This window comes from Phoxinus phoxinus (genome assembly GCF_949152265.1).
Source record: "Phoxinus phoxinus genome assembly, chromosome: 23".
Lineage (NCBI taxonomy): Eukaryota > Metazoa > Chordata > Actinopteri > Cypriniformes > Leuciscidae > Phoxinus > Phoxinus phoxinus.
The window spans coordinates 380,001-388,493 of NC_136898.1; the positions used below are offsets into that span (position 1 = coordinate 380,001).

At 37.2% G+C, this 8,493-nt stretch overlaps 1 protein-coding gene across 1 annotated transcript in view; it reads left to right on the plus strand.

Moving 5' to 3' along the window:
• The window catches only part of mpzl1l (myelin protein zero-like 1 like), a 14,380-nt gene extending 13,627 nt beyond the window's left edge, over nt 1–753 (plus strand). The window contains exon 6 of the mRNA XM_079599694.1: nt 1–753. This exon is cut by the window's left edge and continues 310 nt beyond it. The gene's annotated coding sequence lies outside the window, so the exon portion shown is untranslated.
• Nucleotides 754–8,493: the final 7,740 nt, after the last annotated feature.

The window sequence follows — 8,493 nt, forward strand, 5'->3', positions numbered from 1 at the left end:
GGCGGTCCTCACGTGTGTAGTCTTGTGTGTGTGTGTGTGTGTGTGTGTGTGAGTGCGCAGAGAGAGGATGCAGAGCTGAATCTCACCACAGAACCAAACCCGTCAGATCCTGCAGAGAGAGAATGCAGTTCTGTGACATTCCTGCCCCCAGTCCTCATTAACACACACACACACACACACACACACACACACACACACACACACACACATCTCAGTACTGTAGTACAGTATGCGTTTACTTTATTATGTTCAAAATTACTGTCATGCGATCTTCATTCAATGCATCTAGGTCAACATATACACTAACATAATGCATTAATATTGCATTGCTTAATTATTCATGAGAGTTTATGTTACATTTGACTATTCAAGTATTTTTCATTTAAGTTAATGGACAAGCTTCATTTTTTGCACATTTCACCACAGAAAGCAAATTCATCGAGAAAATAGAGCCTTTCTTTAGGAACATAGATGTTTTGTGACTGCATAATATAAGAAATATGAGTAAAAGTTTTATGTTTAAATGCCATGATGTATAAATACTTAAATGGCCCTTTAAGTAATATGTGTTAAATTTTATTTTATTTATTTTCATTTTTTTTGCATGCATCCATGTCACTCAATCAAACATATCATTGGTGTGGAGAGAACAGATGTTCATGACTGTTACATTAAAAGTATTAGTGTAGTTTTATTTTTTTATAAACGATGGTATATTATTTCTGCAGTTTGTTATGATTTTCAATAATGTTTCCCGAAGATGAGTGTGTTTTCTGACCGTGAGCTGGTTTGGTTGTGTGGTGTGATTGACAGCTGTGATGGACATCAGGGAGCATGATGGGTAATGGTGTCAGACTGAGCATGTGTGAACGCTTGGACTATAGTTCTGCCTTCAGTGTTAGTTTAGTGTGTGTGTGTGTGTGTGTGACACTCCGCACTCATTCCACTTTTATGTCTTACAACTTTTAAACTCCTTCCTCTGGACATGTGACGTGTCGTAACTTAAGTCTTGTTGTATTTGTGAACGCTCTGACGCTTTCGAACACTATTGCGTGTGACCAGGGTCAGGACCGTTCCTCGAGTCTCTGACGCTGGGGTCGTGTTTGTTGCATAGATGATTATTTTTGTTATTGGAGATGAACATTCCAGTCGTGTCGGCACTCGTTCTGACCGGCGCTGATGGTCACATGATCACATGTTAACTGGAACACTGTGCCTTCGCCAACTAACTCTCACACTCCTGCTTTTATATGAAAACAGCTGTATCTGTTTAATTTTATACATGCATATATATATAAATATATCAAACTGAATGAACAGTCTGGTGTGTGTGTTTGTACGTGCGCACTGGTGATGTGTAACGCCGGAGCAACACTGGCATCATTCTCAACATTTCTATGATTTTTACAAACTTGCCTAAAGTGCAGTTCATTTTGAGAGCAAATTTTGATTTAGTTTTAGCCGTAGTCTTCGGACTCATATTTGATGTAAATCTACAGTCTGCAAGGGTTAGAATCTCCTGATGTACTCCTGGAGAAAACATGATTAATAACCTCTGGTCGCCTGTCATAAATCCATCATATTAAACAAACATTGAGCTAAACTATGAGTTTGATTGAGCAGCGGTTTAGTTCTGTGACGTTTGGCTGGTGGTGTGAGTGATGTTAGGGTTGTGCATGCGACACACACTGCTGTGACATATAGGACATGTCTTTAGTAAATAAAACCACTTCTCATGAAGAAACCAGAACATTGTCTTCTTTCCACCGAACCGCTTCTCAAGCACATGAAGATGCACATGCCGAACTTACACGGTCGTGATTCAAGAATGATTTGGAATATAGATGTAAGATCTTGTTTTTAAGAAGACACGTGGCAGATTTGTGTAGAAGTGAAATAAATTAAGAAAGTTAAACAGAAAAAGAGTAATAGAAGTTTGAGTTTATGAAAATGTACAACGTTAAACAATTCATATTTTATATAAATTATATTTTTTCAAAACCTGGAGGACTCTAAAAATGCTAAAAAATCTAAGCAAAAAATCTGAACATGTTGTGTTTCAAATGTTAGGTTGATATCTCTTGAAATGAGCGTTCAGTGAGATTTAGTTTGGGCGCAGTACCACACTTCTCCACTAGTGGACATCACTGCCCATATAAGGGCGCCTCCATCTCCATATGTGGTTTGAGTCTGAACCATTATTTTTACAATTTACATACAATTTATGAAGTAGACATCCTATTCAGAAGTAGTGTTGGAAGTTTGGCAGATTTTGAAATGAATTAAACCTCTAAGAAATAGAAAGATCACGTATGTGCATTATAGCTCGCCGCCACATCACTAATGCTGAATCTATTATTATTTTCTTTATATTCAAAACATTTCAGAGCTTTTTTTCTAAAAGAATTGAACGGATGCTATCTTTTGAACTCTTGGCATGAACACAAACTGAGGTTTCTACCATTCTTTCATGATTTTTCATGTTCATCACTATTTCAAAATAAAGGTCTGAACACGCCTTAGGAGTGTGAACATATTCTTGTTGCAAATTGATAAATTACGGCTCCTCTGTAATGTATTTTAAAAATCAGTCACCAAATATGTAAACTAGAGATTGTAAGCTTTCAAATGACATATAGTTTGTCAGGATTAGTTTAGGTTTAGTATAGGATATTACTGTTTTAAACATGTAATGGCCTTCCTCACGTTTTTATTCGTTGATTAATATTTCTATAGACTTTCGTCATAGTTTTTGTCATTGAAAACTGTTTTTTATTTACGTATTATATTTTATTCAGAGAGAAAAAATATTGTTGGTACAAGTTATGATGAAAATTATTCCTCGAGGAAATTAACAGCTAAAAGTTCTTCGTTTCAATGTTGTCAACCATAAATATACCACATTATAGTTATGTTAGAACCAGTGTTGGGGAAATGCATTACAAGTAACTCGAGTTATGTAATCAGATTACTTTTTCAAGTAACTAGTAAAGTAATGCATTACTTTTAAAATTTACAACAAAATATCTGAGTTACTTTTTCAAATAAGTTTCGCAAGTTACTTTGTTTTCCCATTTATTGACTGACAGCTCTCCTGTGTGTGTGTGTGTGTGTGTGTGTGTGTGTGTGTGTGTGTGTGCACGTGTGTGTGTGTGTGTGTGTGTGTGTGAACATGTTTATTGTAGTTCTAGACTAAATGTGAGCATTTACTCATCTCACTCGCACAAAACAATATTCAATATTCCTCAAAATGAATAAAATCAGTGAAATGCAGAATCGATACTATGCAAACCTCCAAATAACTAAATATGTTAAATAAAACATAATTCTTATGCATTTAATCTCACTTTATTGACCATGTACTTGCTTCTGACCTTCGATGATTCAGTTTAATAAGCAGAAATGACTATAGATAGAAAGAAAGGTTTGCTTGTGTGCTTTCCTCCACTGTACACATGTCCTTCAGTCTGAGGATTATTATTCCACTTTTGCTGTGAACGGGTCTTTACATTTGCCCAAAAACATAACTTTTGTGTTATAAAAAAACAAGCTCAGCCCATGTGGGGAAAAAGTAACGCTAAAGTAACGTAACGCATTACTTTTCTAAAACAGTAATGCAATTAGTTACTTTTTTAAAAAAGTAACGCAATATTGTAATGCATTATTTTTAAAAGTAACTTTCCCAACACTGGTTAGAACTGGCGAGGGCGTTGATGTCCATTTTCCGACTAAGAAACTGGTCTGGTGACGGAATGTGTGTGTGTGTGTGTGTGTGTGTGTGTGTGTGTGTGTGTGTGTTGGTCTGTCTTGGAAAGACCCTTCAGTTCTTCAGGATAATCGTGTTTCCACATCACACGCTTTACATGGAAGCAGAGCTTTGGAAGAAACACGAAACTATGGCAAACATTCGCACGCGACAGAAGCCCTGGCCCCCGTGAACAATGCTATCTAGAGTTACTCTGAACTGGCCGAGATCTGAACACATAAACACATCACAGCGGACGGACTTCCTTCTGAGGAACGATGGTAATCTGAGGCGCATTCTCCATCAGCCCCAAAACTGTGTTTACTCGTCAGCACGTCAGGAATGTGTCGTCATATCACAGTTTCTCTGGAAGCTTTCTGACTCTTTACATTTAAAGCAGGAAATTTCCCATTTAAAAATCTATAAATAAACAAAACAAAACTGTCAACCTCTTTTACCTCAAGCTGTAATTCAACACAATCTTATGTCCAGATTTTGTGATTTGACTTAGTTTATTTTTCTTCATGTAATGATTGTTGTGGTTTTAGTTTCAGTTTTAGTTGATTTGCATAAGTTTAAAAAGGAAGAAGAATTCAGGGGAAGAATGTGAACTGTAATGACATGACGACTCTACAGACTGCAGTCTTTCCGGAGACTTCCATCACGGCTCTGTCCGACTCTACATCTAAAGCAGGAACTGAAAAAAATAAAAATAATAATATATATATATATATAAATTAACCAAAAAAAATGTCAAGCTCTTTTAGCTCAAGCTGTACTTCAACAATCTTATGTTCAGATTTTGTGATTTAGGCTATTTAGTTTAGTTTATTTTTCTTCATGTAATGATTGTTATGGTTTTAGTTTCAGTTTTAGTTAATTTGCATAAGTTTAAGAAGGAAGAAGAATTCCGTGGAAGAATTTGAACTGCAATTATTTGAGATTCTGATTATAGACTGTGTAGTTTCTGGAAACTTCCACCACGGGTCTGTCTGACTCTGACCGGACACCAGCTCAAAACAGAAGAAGTTAATATTTCAGAAATGTAACACCGCATTCTCGTTATCATGATTCAGTTATTTCACAAGCCATAATTACTGTATTTAAGAGATTACGACTTGAGGGATCAGTGTCCTCGCAGAACTCGTAAAGAAAATTGGTTCAATTATAAAAAAATCAGACTTGTACCACCTGACCACTATTGTTGATCGTGTTGCCATAGAAACGCATAATTCCGAGTCCGAGAACATCTCTGAGTTGGCGTGAATGCAACAACATTTAAATTTTCAGTAACACTAATTGACCTATGGCTAAGCCACGCCCCCAAACGCGATGAGCCAATCACTGTGCGCATACCTAACCCAATACACGCGGACATTCTCTGCTTCCACGTCCGTCGAAATGCAATGCAGTCAGTCAGTTTTCATTCGTTTTATATGTTTTTTCTTGTCATTTTAAGTGTAAAATGGTCAACGGTGTGCATGCGACTCCGACACGGGTATCCCGAGAGAAGACGACCCTTTCCCACGCCACATCTCAGCCGAGATCAGAGTCGTAAGATGGTAAACAGGCTTGTCCTGGAAACGTATGCTACTTAGACCTGTACATATTTAATTTGATCATGAACCATTAATTACACATTGAAGCACAACATTTTAGACAACCTTCTACCAATAAAACTGGGGAACTTTTTTTTTTTTTTTTTGTGGTTTATCACGTTTACACTGAGCTGTACATTTTAGCCTGGAGCTGAAGCTTTTCATCGACCTTCTCAACAATAAAATTATTACTATACTTGACTTCGAGATGATATATAATCTTTCTGTATCCAAAAATCCTCAATGGCCTCCTGTGAAATGTCTCCGGCTGTGACCGCGGCCATAGCGCCCGTAGCCGTGGTGGACCGTCCGAGTGAGTGGAGGGGGCGTGGCTTAGCCATCGGGCAATTGTTTTATTTAGATTGTTTTTAACTTGTTCAAATTTTACATTTGTATAATTAAGTATAGGCCTATAGAGACAGAGCGTATTTAGGCCACGCCCACACCGGGGGGGGGGGGGGCAATCCACCCGCCTCCATTGACTCTGCATTGCGAGAGGCTCCTCCTCCTGGTCATTTCTTGCTTCTAACTAAAGACAGAGAAATGCCTAAAAGCTGCTGTGTGACGAGGTGTCCAGCAAACAAGCTAAGAAACCCAGAAATAAGTGTTTATAAGCTGTCGACCCCAAAAAAGCGAGTGTTTAAGGACTTAAAAGTGGATAGGCAGTTGAGACAGAGCGTAACGTGTCTCATTACTCTGAGAACTAGCGTACGCCCGCTGGAGGAGAACGTCATCGATAACACAGGATCGCTTATCTTACAGAAATATAATATATAAAACTGACATCTGGATATTTGACTCACCAGTGACCAAATGTTTAACTCACTGCACACGTAACTGTGTTTATAGTGCATATGAGTGTCAGGATCCCACAATTTACCCATTCGCTCCAGCCTGATCCACTTTTAGGTCCTTAAACACTCGTTTTTTGGGGCCGACAGCTTATAGAAACGTATTTCTGGGTTTCTTAGCTAGTTTGCTGTACACCTCGTCACACAGCAGCTTTTAGGCATTTCTCTGTCTTTAGAAGCAAGAAATGACCAGGAGGAGCCTCTCGCAATGCAGAGTCAATGGAGGCGGGTGGAGTGTTTCCCCCCCGGTGTGGGCGTGGCCTTCAGATTATGACGCGTTACGCTCTGTCTCTATTAGTTTTTGTGACGTCATGAACCCTGACTTACAGGACCACACTGACAAAATATTAAAATATTCTTTTAATATTTTCAACTAAAACACAATAAAGCATCTGCATTTATTGATCTCAGTTCATGTGTTTATGAGTGCAAGGTGCCGGTGCAAAATCATTTGTTGTGTGTGTTTTTAGTAATCGTTGGTTTGGTGTGTTTGTGTTTGAGTGCTCAGTGTTACAATCACACAGCAAAAGTTCAGTGACATTTTTATTTGTGCATGGCAGAAGAAAGCAAATACTGATAATGACATACAATAAATATGGAAAATTTAACTACACGGTTGCATAACAATTTATAATGGGGATATCAGGTGGCGTATGGGTATCCGTGTACAGGTAGCAGGAGTTTAGATTAGATTAGATTAGATTAGTTTCAACTTTGTTGTCATTGTTCAGATTACAATTATAGAGAATGAAAGGCAGTTAGCGTCTAACCAGAAGTGCAAAACACAGTAGCCATAACGTTAAACGCACCAGAATAAAATATAATATTAAGTAGGCCTAAACAGTGTAGAGACAATGTTTAGCTGACAGATTTATGTCAGAATGTTTATTTTTAAACCACAACCTTCTAAACATAATCATCTTCTTTTAGCGATATATTTATCGATATATCGTTTGCATTTCTAATCCTAACAACATAAAACTTGGCACTGCACTTACTCGAGCTCGAGACACCTAAGTTTGAAATACATCGGACTAACTGTTAAATATGCGAATAACCGAGACACACACACACACACACACACACACACCATGTTCTCAAGCAGTGAATAATACATCGCGGAGCAGAGAGACACCGACACACACTGACAGGACAGACCAGCTTACTTTTCGGTTACTTTTGATATTAAACATATTAAACAAAGTCTCACCTTTCACATTTGGTAATTTTTTAGAAGAAATTGAAATAATAAATACCGTTTTGTGGCTCTTTAATGTGTGTGTCAGATCGCTGTGTCGCCTCAGTTAAAGCCGCTCGTGAACCGATCATCTCTTCTTCTAGTTCATTTATAGCATCAAATAAACATGAATGAACATCAGAAGGAATGTTGTTTTAACCGCGGAGAGACGTCAGTACACTCCGCTTCTCAAGCTCAAATCCTCCAGCGTTAATCTACTAACTCTCCTGACTGCTCTGTCGGACAAAATGGCGGATGGCGAAGTATGATTGGTCAGATCACCTGTCAATCAAGCTCCCTGCGAAGGGTCAATCGTTGGTTTGAGTGCTCATTGTTACAATTATAAAGCAAATGTTCAGTGACATTTTTATTTGTGCATGGAAGAACGCGAATACTGATACTGACATAATGACACAATGAATATGGAAAACTGAACTACACGATTCAGACAGCAGCTACACGGTGAACTCTGAGAAAACACTACAAATGCTACTACAAATGATGGCCGTAAATAAAATATTATATTCAGAAGTAAACTGTGTAGCTGACTTAATGTTTAGCTGACAGAGAGTTTATGTCAGAATGTTTATTTAAACCACAACCTTCTAAGTGCTTCTTTTACCGATATATTTGTAGGCTATATCGGACTAACGGTTCGAGAGATATGCGAATAACACACACACAGACAGACGTCCTGTAATTTATAGATCATTTTCACATCAGCTTTGCTTTATTTATGTAGCTATTTATTTAGTATTTTGGCAGTTTTGGAAATCCATACTTTACATAAACATGAATAAATGTAATAAATAAAACAAATATAAATATACAAAGAAATGTAAAAATATATATATTCTTAGTATAATTTAGTATAAAGAAATGAGTATTTATACCTTCATTTCCTTAAGTTATTTATTTATGATTGTATTTTTTTAAGGGAATTTTTTTTTCTTTGTATATGTATTTTTTATTTTATTTTTTACATTTCTTCCTATATGTATATTTTTTTCTTTTTCTGGCAGCTTTGGAATTTCATAGTAAAGACAGTAAAATCTCAAGCAA